General features: G+C 45.1%; 1 long non-coding RNA gene across 1 annotated transcript; it reads right to left on the bottom strand.

Moving 5' to 3' along the window:
* Positions 1-6,101: 6,101 nt before the first annotated feature.
* On the bottom strand, positions 6,102-9,412 carry LOC121133851. The gene is made up of 2 exons (XR_005870864.1): positions 8,514-9,412; positions 6,102-6,382 (listed from the first exon to the last, which is right to left on the bottom strand). It is a non-coding gene; the product is annotated as an uncharacterized LOC121133851 (long non-coding RNA).
* Between the last annotated feature and the right edge of the window lie 3,701 nt (positions 9,413-13,113).

Here is a 13,113-nt window from a genome sequence, read left to right as displayed (position 1 = left end):
CTAAAAGAGAAACAGCTCGCACCTTTAATCCTGTCACGACCACCTCGACCTGCAAGGAAGACGCGACTCAGGAATCCTTCTCATCAGCGGTTTATTCAGGAACCTTGAAACAACGTAGAGGCAGCCACGGGAAAAACCCCTCCTGCTCCCTAAATAGCCGAGGCCAGCCAACCCTGAGCAGCCACGTGTGTGCAAGCCATAGGCTCACCAGAATGCATAAGCAATCTGATGATGACGGCGTGACCCCGGCGGGATGGGAGCAGGCCAAATAAGGAGTTGTTTATTTCCGAGCGCACTCACCGTCGGGATGGTGGAATGCGGAAGCCGGCGCCATCTTTGAGGCGCGGTGTGGCCCAGCTCTCCACATAATCCCATCACTAGAGAGCATATAAGACAGGAGCAGGGTCTCAGAGACGGCAATTAGTCTCCAGCCACATTGAGGACAGGATTGCCCCAGCCTTGGGAGAGGTGAGAACTCTCTGGTGGGCTGGCTGCTTTGCTTTTCTAATCTTCAGCTGGAACCCCAATATCTGTCTTTGGGTTGTTATTGCTTGTGCTACAAGATCTGTTGGAGCTGGGCTTCCAGATGAGCGTGAGCTGCCAAGGGAATCAAACCTGGGTCCTCTGGAAGATCAGTCAGTAGCCTGAATTCCTGAACCATCTCTCCATCCTCTAATTTGGGGCTTCTGATCTTCCAAGTCTGAACCACCCCACCTGGATTGTGTGATCCTGGGGATTAGGCCCAGGGCTTCGGGTGTGCTAGGCAAGCACTCTGCTGACAAGGTACACACCCAGTCCAGACTGTGGATGATTAGAATAAAAGGAACATATTCCTTTAAAATTAATGTAGAAATCCTGCAGGGCTGGGGTTATAGTTCAGGAGAAGAGCATATACTTTACTTTACATGTGCAAGACCCCAGAAACTGATTCTCAGCACCAATATATAAACAAGTAAGTGAATCAATCAAGAGGTTGACACTGGAATAACTTTAATACCATCTGTCCAGAGAACATTTTCCTTGCTCATAAGAATGTTGCTCTGTGGGGACACCAGACCTTGGCCAGAGACCCACTTCCCCATCAGCCTGGGACCAGACAGCTGTAAGAAAATGTTTACTAAAAACATGTTTACTAAAAACAATACAATGTCCGGGGCAATAAGTTCCTGAAAAGGGCTGGCCCAAGGGAACCGCCCTGCCCTTGACCTTTTCCAAAGACTAACTGCCTCTTCAGACCCACCCACCTCAACCTCTGGTGTCAGGGTATATAATAACCAGCCAGAATAGCAATAAATGAGAGCCTTCTTTTTTTTTTTTTTTGGTTTTTCGAGACAAGGTTTCTCTGTGGCTTTGGAGGCTGTCCTGGAACTCGCTCTGTAGACCAGGCTGGCCTCGAACTCACAGAGATCCGCCTGCCTCTGCCTCCCGGAGTGCTGGGATTAAAGGCGTGTGCCATCAACGCCCGGCTTATCTTTTTTTTTTTTCTTCTTTTTTTTTAAGATTTATTTACTTATTATATATACAGTGTTCTGTCTGCATGTATGCCTGCATGCCAGAAGAGGGCACCAGATCTCATTATAGATGGTTGTGAGCCACCATGTGGTTGCTGGGAATTGAACTCAGGACCTCTGGAAGAATAGTCAGTGCTCTTAACCTCTGAGCCATCTCTCCACCCCTCCTTTTTATTTTTGCTTTTAGAGCACACAGCCAGCTTTATTAGGACAAGAACACATATTCTACAGGTCCCTCCCATTCCCATCTCACTCTAACTTCCTCAGAGTGGACAAAACCTACCGTGAAGACAGTGAATTCCTCATCAGGCTGCCGACACCTAAGGCTGCACAGAAGACAACCTCTGCAGGGGCCTCCTCAAGCGTGACTTAAGGACACCAGTGATGTTGAAGCCATCACTCAATCTAATGTTTGGCCTGTGCAATGTCTTGAACTGCATCATCAACGAATGTTTTTGCCATGGCATGGGCTACTTTCAGCACTTTCTTCTCCTTTGCATCGGGCCCCGTGTGGTTCTGGGCAACCTTCAGCCAGTACTGTTCAGTGCGGGACAGGTACTCTTCGTAGTGCTCCCCAGGAGCCACCTCTGGGTGCTGTGGATCTGCTCCCTCCTCAGCCTTCTTGAGGAGCCTTCTAGTCTCTGTGTTGTCAATTCCTGACACTCTCCGCACATTCTTGGACACAGGCTGCGCAGCGGCAATTGGAGGTTCCACCGAGATGTGAAAGCAAAGTAAGTGGACAGGGTCGTCCCTTTTGCCAGCCAGGGACGGATGGGGGAAAATAGGAAAAAAAAAAACGATGGGAAATAGTCCCTGGAAGTTTAAATTACAGTATCACATAAAAAAGTTACTTGAAGAACAGGGGACTACAACCATGGAAGGCTTTCTAAAATGGACTGATCGTGCGAGTCCATGGTTCATTACCAGGGGAGGCTTAAATGTCCCAGATTAGGAGGATGTTCGCCATGATTTTCAGAGAGCCGGGTGTTGGTGGCACACACCTTTAATCCCTCAGGAGTCAGAGGTAGGTAGGATCAAGGCCATCTTGGTCTATAGAGTGAGTTCCAGGACAGCCTCCAAAAACAATAGAGAGAAACCCAGTCCTCGGGAAAAAAAAAAGGTAGAATAGAAATAAAGAATAAAATAAAAAATCTCTAGCCTTTTGTTTGATCCACTGAGGTCAGGAAAGTAAAGGGGAATTCAGAGATCTAAAATGTTGGCCAATAAGTAAGGCTATGAGGATGTATTAAAAAGGGGTACCGCCGGGCGTTGGTGGCACACGCTTTAATCCCAGCACTCGGGAGGCAGAGGCAGGCGGATCTCTGTGAGTTCGAGACCAGCCTGGACTACCAAGCGAGTTCCAGGACAGCCTCCAAAGCCACAGAGAAACCCTGTCTCGAAAAACCAAAAAAAAAAAAAAAAAAAAAAAAGGGGTACCAAACCAGGGGTACCAGATTAAATCTCCAGGCCTTCACTCGACAAAGGTCAGGAAAGAAAGGGGAACCTGAGAGATTGCCCTCAGTTGGAGAGTGGATTGTGTAAATCTTAAGGCTTTTTGCCTGAGGGAACATCTTGGGTTGAAGGATGGATTGAAAATGGGTGAATAGCCGGGCGTTGGCCGCACCCGCCTTTAATCCTAACATGCCTTTAATCCCAGTACTTGGGAGACACAGGCAGGCAGATGTCTTGAGTTCAAGGCCAGCCTTATCTACAGAGAGAGTTCCAGGACAGCCTCCAAACAATACAGAGAAACCCTGTCTCAGAAAAAAAAAATGGGTAAATCAAAAAAAATTGGTAACAGTAAAGAGGTACTAGTATTAAGTAAAGAAAAAGACAAAGGTATATGGAATGGAAAAAGTTTGTTTACATTTAAGGTCAATTTTGTGAGTCATCTCTAAAAACTTTTGGCCAAAAGCCTGGCCTCTCCACCTTGCATCTACAGAGTTACAAGGAGTAGATGCGGCTGTACCCATGACTGTAGCTCAAATGGAGGAATGATGAAGGGCATACAGGACTTTTTAACTTTTTTAGTTCAAGAATTGGCTGGAGTTGTTCTTTTACATAGATTTCAATTAAGGAAGCTTCATTTCTACAGACTAATCATAACCTACGGAAAAAGGATGACTGAAAGATGCATGTATGTTCTGAATGTATGGTGTGGCCACACCGGTATGTATGAAATGTGATTGTGAATGCGTGAGTGTGAACTGCTTATATGATATGATTAAAAGGATACTTAAATCCCTTCAAAAATAGTTAAAAAGCTACCTAAATTGCTTTAGATATAGCCAAAAGGAACACCCAGCCAGTCGGTTAATGTTTTAACAGAAAAGTTAAGATGCAAATGAGGCCTTGTCAGCTAGTGAGAGCTCTACTTCAAATAATTTTTTTTTTTTTTTGGTTTTTCAAGACAGGGTTTCTCTGTGGCTTTGGAAGGCTGTCCTGGAACTCACTTTGTAGACCAGGCTGGCCTCGAACTCACAGAGATCCGCCTGCCTCTGCCTCCCGAGTGCTGGGATTAAAGGCGTGTGCCACCAACGCCCGGTACTTCAAATAATTTTTAAAAGTTATTTGGGACACAGTATAGTTTACAATCCTTGAGTGATTTTCAGAAGTTTTTGGGAAATACTTAATGGATATGTCCTTTTAAAGAGCATCTATTAATAATCTAGATAGTGATCCCAATTCACCTAGATAGTTAACTAAGGAGGGTAGACAAATCCTTCTACTGTTATGGTCCAGCTTTAACAGTTCAAACAAAATTTAGAAAATAAAAATGGGGGAGTAATGTCCCCAGTCCCCACATGACTAATCAAATAATACACTCCTCATTAAAAATTTTTTTAAAATGTGAATGCCAGTGAGCAATCTGCTTCAGACAGATTTTGGCATGATGGAACTTGGGCAACTATTGCTCAGGTCAAATGGAGACATCCATGCACTAGATAGTGGAGAAGACCCTAATTTGGGATCGAGGGCATGTTTGTGTTTTCTTGCAGGAAAAGAATAAAGCTTCGGCAGCTGTCAGACCATTTGGTGAGATGCATGGAGCAGAGAAAAACTGGACCTGAGACCATGGGAGCCTACCTAAGCCAGTTTGAGTGAGATCTCCTAAATCGGAGTTCCTGACCCTTGATGTCATCAAATCTATAGCCTGAGAAAGAAGGAAAACAGTCGGTTCGAGATTTCCAGTTTCTCAACAGGCCTGCTGCATCAACCTCTCGGACCAACAGAGAACTAGAAAGACTGTCTGCTCTTGACACACCTTGAAACAACAGAATTCATTTTGCCAGTTTTTTCCTTTGGGGGAAGAAAGGACCCATTTAAAACATTTGGACATTGGAAGACGGGCGTTGGTGGCGCATGCCTTTAATCCCAGCACTTGGGAGGCAGAGGCAGGCAGATCTCTGTGAGTTCGAGGCCAGCCTGGTCTACAGAGCGAGTTCCAGGACAGCCTCCAAAGCCACAGAGAAACCCTGTCTGGAAAAAAAAAAACATTTGGACATTGGAATGGACTGTGATGAGTGGCAAAAGCCTCTTTTCAGTATTTGAACAGGACATGGTCACTTGAAATATCAGACTTGGTGGTTGCTGTTTCTGGAATCGCACCTATGCCAGTGTATTTATCTGGAGAAATGCAACTTGTCCTAATGAGACAAAAAGGAGCCTTTTGGCTCAAGTCGCATATTCAGCTGAGGCTAGTGACGTTAAATCAACAAACTGCATCACCATAGGAACAAACTGGTGCTCTGTGGATAGTGCAACAAGCCTCTTGTTAACATTTTTTATAATGCTACATGTGTAACATCAATGATTGTACCTAATGTATCTGTGCAAGTGCACTTTCTTTTTTTTTTTTTTTTTTTTTTTTTTTTTGGTTTTTTCGAGACAGGGTTTCTCTGTGGCTTTGGAGGCTGTCCTGGCACTCGCTCTGTAGACCAGGCTGGCCTCGAACTCATAGAGATCCGCCTGCCTCTGCCTCCCGAGTGCTAGGATTAAAGGCGTGCGCCACCAACGCCCGGCACAAGTGCACTTTCTAAATGCCTTCCTAAGCAGATCTTAGAACGATTGTAAACTTTATCATTGTTTTGAACATCAAATTGTAAATGTAAATCACATGCAAGTCACCCTTGTAACAGAGGAAGGCTGGTAGAATGTTATGGCCCAGATCTGGTGATGGGTACGGTGATGGAGAGGCGCTATGTCAATGGGGGTCCTGGAAATGGTGGCAGTGGAGGTAGGCATTCTGGCTTTATGCCGAGCTCAAACGTGCCTTGTTCCAGAGGCAAGAGATCCGTAACCAAGTATTTCTCAGATTAGCCCATGGCAATCCCCGTAGCTGTGAAGTCTGGTTACAGATGATTTAAGGATGAGGTTCTTCGATGACGGGCAACCTGTGGGGAAGAAACCTCCCACCTAAGACAGGGGTCACAAGGTTCCCCCAAAGACGGGCAAGGGAGGGTGACCCTACTTGACCTAAGATAGGAGTACCTCATTAGAAAATAAAAAAGGGGGAATTGTGGGGACACCAGACCTTGGCCAGAGACCCACTTCCCCATCAGCCTGGGACCAGGCAGCTGTAAGACAATGTTTACTAAAAACATGTTTACTAAAAACAATACAATGCCCGGGGCAATAAGTTCCTGAAAAGGGCTGGCCCAAGGGAACCGCCCTGCCCTTGACCTTTTCTAAAGACTAACCACCTCTTCAGACCCACCCACCTCCACCTCTGGTGTCAGGGTATATAATAACGAGCCAGAATAGCAATAAATGAGAGCCTTCTTGAGGAGCCTTCTAGTCTCTGTGTTGGCAATCCCCGACACCCTCTGCACATTCTTGGACACTGGCTGCACAGCGGATGCGTCATTGCTCTGAGGGAGAAAAAAATAGAATGATTTATAAGCCAAATTTAATTCTGAGAAGATAGGTGAATTTATTCTGTGTACTAGTATGGAAGGTTTTTCAGTAGCAAAAAGAAGTATGCTGAACACAGTGGGACACACATTTGTTTCTTTTAAGACTGACTAGAGTGCTGGAGAGGTGACTCAGCAGTTAAGAGCACTGGCTGCTCTTCCAGAGGACCAGGGTTCAATTCCCAACACCTACATGGCAGTTCACAGCTGTCTGTAACTCCAGTTGCAGTGTATCCAACACCCTCATAAAGATACATATGCACAGCACTCAGGAGGCAGAGGCAGGCGGATCTCTGTGAGTTCGAGGCCAGACTGGTCTACAGAGAAAGTTCCAGGACAGCCTCCAAAACAATAGAGAAACCCTGTCTCGAAAAACAAAAAAAAAAAAGACATATCTGCAAGCAAAAACACCAATGCACCTAAAATAAAAATAAATTATTTAAAAAAAGACTGGCTGGTTGGGCAGTGATGTCACATACCTTTAATCCCAGCACTTTGGGAGCAGAAGCAGCCCGAGTTTGAGGCCAGTAGGGCATACAAAGCTAGTTACAGTGTATCCCAGGGCTACTCAAAGAAACCCTGTTAGCTAAAATCCAGAGGCTGCCCTTCAATTCTTGATCTGCTTTCCTCTACCAGTGCTGGAGTACAAGCCTGTGCCACTACATCCAGCTAAGGCATTACTTTTAACTGTGGAAATGATGGCATAAAAATGATACTAAAGGTAACCATTTGTGTACATGTGTGCTCATGTCTGCTTGCTTGAGTATGTGAGGACACCAGGTGTCCTGCTCTATCTTTTTCTGCCTCATTCCTTTGAGATAAGGTGAAGGTGTGGAAATTATGAATTCACCAGACCCAGTATAAATGATAAATGGTGTTTTATTTGGGATGAACTGATGGGCCATGTTCTTCTGTGTGTATGTTTGTCTTTTTGGTTGATGAATGAAACACTGATTGGCCAGGCAGGATGATAGGTAGGACTAGGAGACAAGGAGGATTCTGGGAAGTACAGGCAGAGAGGAATCCTCATGTGATCCGGGAAGTGACTGCCACTAGATAACCATAGAGGTCTGGAGGTCTGTACAGACAGGCAGGAAGTGACATAGCTGGGCAGAATCAGAACATAAGCAGAGACAAACAGGAAACCATTCTCTTCTCGGTGGAGATGTTGAGCAGTCTGTAGCAGGCAAAGGAGTTGCAGGTCTGGTAAGCCAAGACCACGTGGAAATACATAGATTAGTAGTTATGGGTTAAGAATAAGAAGCCCTTTGAAGCCAGCCTGGTCTACAGAACGAGCTCCAGGACAGGCTACAAAATAGTACAGTGTAACCCTGTCTCAAAAAACAAAACAAAAATATAAACACTATACTAATATAGTGTTTCTTTGGGACCTGCTGGGCCAGAAAACTCTTGTTACAATGGACTTACACAGGTAACAGTGAGTGACTGTCAGCGACCCTGCTCCAAGGATGCAGACACTGCCTCTCCCATGCTCTCTGTGACCCAAGGGACTCTAGTACCACCCCCTCAACTACCCCTTTAGCTGGTCATAACCACACCTGTAACCACACACAAAAGGCATGGACACTGTTACAGGTTCTCAGGCAAGGTATGGCTACATGAGGTCTCTTCTTTAACCTGGAGCTAGGCTGGCAGCCAGCAAATTTAAGCCATTCCTGTCTGTGGCCTCCACAGTGCTGTGGCTATGGGACCCTGCATAATCACCCCTGGCTTTTGACATGGGTGCTGGGTATTCAAACTCAGGTCATCATGCTTGCTGTATCCTCTCCACCTCTCAAAACCAATGATTATACATTCTTTCCAACTTAGGCAGCATATGTTGGCCTTTTGAAGCTTCTAATAACAGTAAATTATTGTTATAAGTGGTGGGTTAAGCCTTGTTTAAGGTCTTGGCATCCTAAAAGTGATTCCTTGATCTAGAGCTTGACCTGGCCCAGCTGCAATGCGAGGTTCACTCAGGCCAGAAATTCTATTCCTGGGACCAGGAGTTTGAGTTTTGATCTCTTAGGAAACTGGTTACTTTTCTTTGGGATCTTTTAACCCTACACTGTTTAGCTCCAAATCTTACCTTGTGGTTTCATCAAGGTCTCCTCCCCACTCTCCAAGAGGTAACCCTAGAATCACTTGAGTAACAGGTGTAGAAAAAGAAAAGCCCTCAACTGCTTCCTAGAAGGGGATGTGAGGAAAGAGCAAAGGAAAAGTCAGGAGCATTACGAGTACGAGGCTAGAAATGACAGGGTATTTTTTAAATGTCCAAATTCAAGTCCATTAGAAGTTCTGGATGTGCTCATAGTACATCCATCCACTGTGAGCCTTATCCTTTGGCCTTCAAGACTAGTCTACAACAGCTCCTTTAAAAGTAGTTGGAATGGGGCAAGGCGTTAGTGGCACAGGCCTTTAATCCCAGCACTGGGGTGGGGGGCAGAGGCAGGCGGATCTCTGTGAGTTCGAGGCCAGACTGGTCTACAGAGCGAGTCCCAGGACAGCCTCAAAAACAATACAGAGAAACCCTGTCTCGAAAAATCAAAGAAAAAAAAGTATTTGGAGTGGCTAGGATTCGTGTGAGGTACCTCTCATAACTTCCAGATAGTAGGAGAGATACCAAGCCATAATTTAATCTTATATTAAAACAATATTTATTCCTTTTACTTTTGTGTGTTTTGCCTGCAAAACCACTATGTCATGGGAATTGAACTGTGTCTTTTACAAGAGCAACAAGTGCTCTTAAACATATTTTTTGTTGTTGTTTTCGAAACAGAGTTTCTCTGTAGGTTTTGGAGACTGTCCTGGAACCCTCTTTGAAGACCAGGTTGGCCTCAAACTCACAGAGAGCCACCTGCCTCTACCTCCCGAGCACTGGGATTCATTTAACCATCTAACCAGTCACTTTTGGTTAAAACTATAGTAAGCCTATAGGCAGATGCTGCAGTGAGAGGTTTTTTTTTTTTTTTTTTGGATTTTTTTCGAGACAGGGTTTCTCTGTAGTTTTGGAGGCTGTCCTGGAACTTGCTCTGTAGACCAGTCTGGCCTTGAACTCACAGAGATGGCAGATGCGGCAGTGAGAGTTTTTTGTTTTTTTGGTTTTTCGAGACAGGGTTTCTCTGTATTGTTTTGGAGGCTTTCCTGGAACTCGCTTGGTAGACCAGGCTGGTCTTGAACTCACAGAGATCTGCCTGCGTCTGCCTCCCCAGTACTGGAATTAAAGGCGTGTGCCACCAATGCCCAGTAACTGCAGTGACAGTCTTATGCATTATCTCTGGATATCATTTTACCTATCAGGCAGAAATTCATGCTGAGCCTTTAACCCTAGTACTTGGGAGGCAAAGGCTGGCAAATCTCAACAGGTTCTAGGCCAGCCAGGGCTACATAGTGAGACCCTGTATCAAAAAAGGTGACGAGGATCACTACTGAGAATAGTTGTCTAAATATAGACTTAAGTCCAGTGTTTGGGGAATGTGATCTCTTGGACCATTAAACAAACCAATACTTTTTTACGTTTTTTTTTTTCATTGCTGTGCTTTCCCGCTAGGTGTATAAGACCATTCAGTTGGCACAAGTCAAAGTTAACCATTTTGTACTATCCAGGCCAGCTAAGGATCTAGATAGACATCAGCAGTCTCTTGGACTTAAGAGGAACCTCTGGCTCCTCCAGCCTTTTTGACTTTGGTTTTATTGGAGTCATCTTCTGGGTTGATTTGTCCACCTGCATGGTCCAAGGACATTGGTGTTCACAGCCATCTGGAACCCCAGTTCCAGGGGATCTGGTAACCTCTTCTGAACTCCTTGGGTACCACACATGCACAAGGAGCAAAGGAACACTCTGTGTCAGTGAGAAAAGAGGCTTGGAGACACCAAGAAGAAACAGCAGGCACTTAAAACCCAGAGGGGAGCCGGGCGGTGGTGGCGCACACCTTTAATCCCAGCACTCGGGAGGCAGAGGCAGGCGGATCTCTGTGAGTTCCAGGCTAGGCTGGACTGACAGCCTCCAAAACAATACAGAGAAACCCTGTCTGGTGAAACCAAAAAAAACAAAAAAACAGAAAAAAAAACCCCAGAGGGACCCATGCTCCAGACTTTCACACAGGCCTGGTGATTTCTGTCTCCAGCTGTTGTAGCTGCCTGTTAGAAGCAGCTTTTTTTTTAAAAAGATTTATTTATTATATATACAGTGTTCTGCCTGAAGGCCAGAAGAGGGCACCAGATCTCATTACACAAGGTTGTAAGCCACCATGTGGTTGCTGGGATTTGAAATCAGGACCCCTGGAAGAACAGGCAGTGCTCTTAACCTCTGAGCCATCTCTCCAGCCCTGAAAGCAGCTTTTAAAGCACCTGGGTCCTGCTTGGGGTCTATGCTTTTTCAGACTTGGTTCTGGGATGCTGCAAATTCACAAAAAATTTTCCAGGCTAGCCAGTTCCAAGTGTCATCTCCCTCTGCCACCTAGCTAGTACTACAGACACATACATGGTTAACTCTTGTCTCCTCTAGAAACCAGTAAACATATGAAGCAAAACTTGTCAATTAAAAAACAACAACAACAACAAAAACCTAACATGAAGGTCTGGTATAAAAATGCATTGACCTTTAATACTCAGAAACAGCCATATAATTAGAGCCTCCCATTTCCATGATCCCATTAGGCATCTAGGAAAGTGAAAACTGAAACATGACAATCCTGAAGGTTCAGTGTACCAGAAGTTTTATGGATACCATTTTGGTTTATGCCATCTTCATTAAATTACTTGCCACATGGTACCATGTCATGTGGCTGTCTCCATCTTGTAACACTAATCACAATGGTAGCCAAGTCCATTTGTGTTCCTTTTGATGAGGTGACCTTTTGCTTGAGGCTAGCTCAGCAACAACACAAGCACATCTGCCCCCAGGGCACAAGTCTCCACGAGACCCATGCACTCAGACCAAATGGAACACAGTGTATTTGACCTAGGAATGGAAGCCCCAAGGAGCAAGGCAAGAAGGAATGACTCCACGGTGTCAGCACAAGGAGAGGTAAGCTCGCGTCTCACCATACAAATTTAAACTGTGGACATCGAGAGATGTCATTTGCATCAGGTGTTGACTTCCCTTCACTTTCTACGCACAAGCTGCTGCTGGGAAAAGATGCACAAGGAATAGAGGCATGCGCAATGCACATGGGTGAGGTTGTAGCTCCCAAGCATATGGAAAACTGGTTAGAATGTGATGTGGGGCCATTTTACTCTGGTAGCATTGGGCGTCAGAAGATGTGTGACCCTGGGTTTCTCTGTGTAACAGTCTGGCTGTCATAGAATTCACTCTGTAGACCAAGCTGACCTTGAACTCAGAGATCCACCTGCCTCTACCCCCCTGCTGGGATTAAAGGCCTGTGCTACAACCCCTTCCCGCCAATTGAGTTGGATGGAATTTAAGACCCTTAAAAAACAACTGTTTTGGGGTGGGAGAGATGCCTAGCAGTTGGGAGCACTGGCTGTTCTTCAGAGGACGGGAGTTCAGTTCCCAGTACCCACATGGCAATTCCCAGCTATCAGCAACTCCAGTTCCAGGGGATCCAACAAACCTCACACAGACCTGTTGGGGGAATTCCTGTGCATTTGTCAATAAAGACTGTCTGGCCAATAGGAATCTAGATAGGTGGGGCTAGGAGTCCAGGAGGATTCTGGGAAGGAGAAACACAAGAGAGTTCGAGATGTAACCGCCATTGGGGTAGGAAGCCCGGAAACCTCTCCGGTAAGAGACATACTTAGATTAACAATTATGGGGTAAATACTTAAGTCAGAGCTAGCCAGTAAGAAACAAGCAAGGCCAACAGCTTCATAATTATTATAGCCTCCTGTGTGTTTATTTGGGACTGATGCGGCTCTAGAACCAGGCGGGTGGAACGGCTTCTCTCAAGGAAAAAGCTTCCTATGCACTGATAAAGTAAAATCATTTTTGAGTGGAGTATTCCTAGAATATCTTGATGCAGCAATTAGTAAGATCTTACAATCTAGTCTTGACTCCACAAAGTGTAGTGTCAGGGTCAACATTATGGACACCAAACAAGTACGTCACATTTTTCAAGGTTTCAACACAACAGTATTATCTATAGTTCACATTCAATTTCACAAAAATTTCCAGAGTATTTAAGTTTATGCTTTTGGTGTGAGCTGAATTCATAGCTATCCTTAGCTTTGTGTAGCTCATGGATTTGTAGGCTGGACATGCCTGATAGGCGAGGGGTGTGGTTACTCAGCACAGCATTTACCTATCATGTGCAAGGTTCTAGGTTTGATCCAGCAACACAAAATGAACAAAAAAACAAATAACCATTCACACAAAGGGATGACCACAGAAACTTCTCTCACAGATATTTATTTACCGTGTGCTGCTGCTTCTGTGACCAAAGATACTTCTATATTACTCACTATTCCAAGTTTGTGAGATTTTATAGGGCTTTCACCTGTCCTCCTAGATGTTTTGCCTAAGGAACACAAAGACGATGTTCTCATGTCAGGAATAGAGGTTAACTACAATAATGTGCTAAAGGGGTCTGCTGTGGAATACTGTTTAAGAAAAAGCTGACAGGAGAGTTGGGTGATGCACGCCTTTAATCCCAGCACAAGCAGAACTCTGAGTTCAAGGTCAGTTGGTCTACAGAGTGAGTTCCAGGACAGGCTCCAAAACTACAGAG

The sequence above is a fragment of the Mesocricetus auratus genome, unplaced genomic scaffold, assembly GCF_017639785.1.
Source record: "Mesocricetus auratus isolate SY011 unplaced genomic scaffold, BCM_Maur_2.0 Super-Scaffold_100024, whole genome shotgun sequence".
Taxonomy (NCBI): Eukaryota; Metazoa; Chordata; class Mammalia; order Rodentia; family Cricetidae; genus Mesocricetus; species Mesocricetus auratus.
Note: the sequence above shows the minus strand (reverse complement) of the source record. Positions and strands in the feature narration are given on the sequence as shown.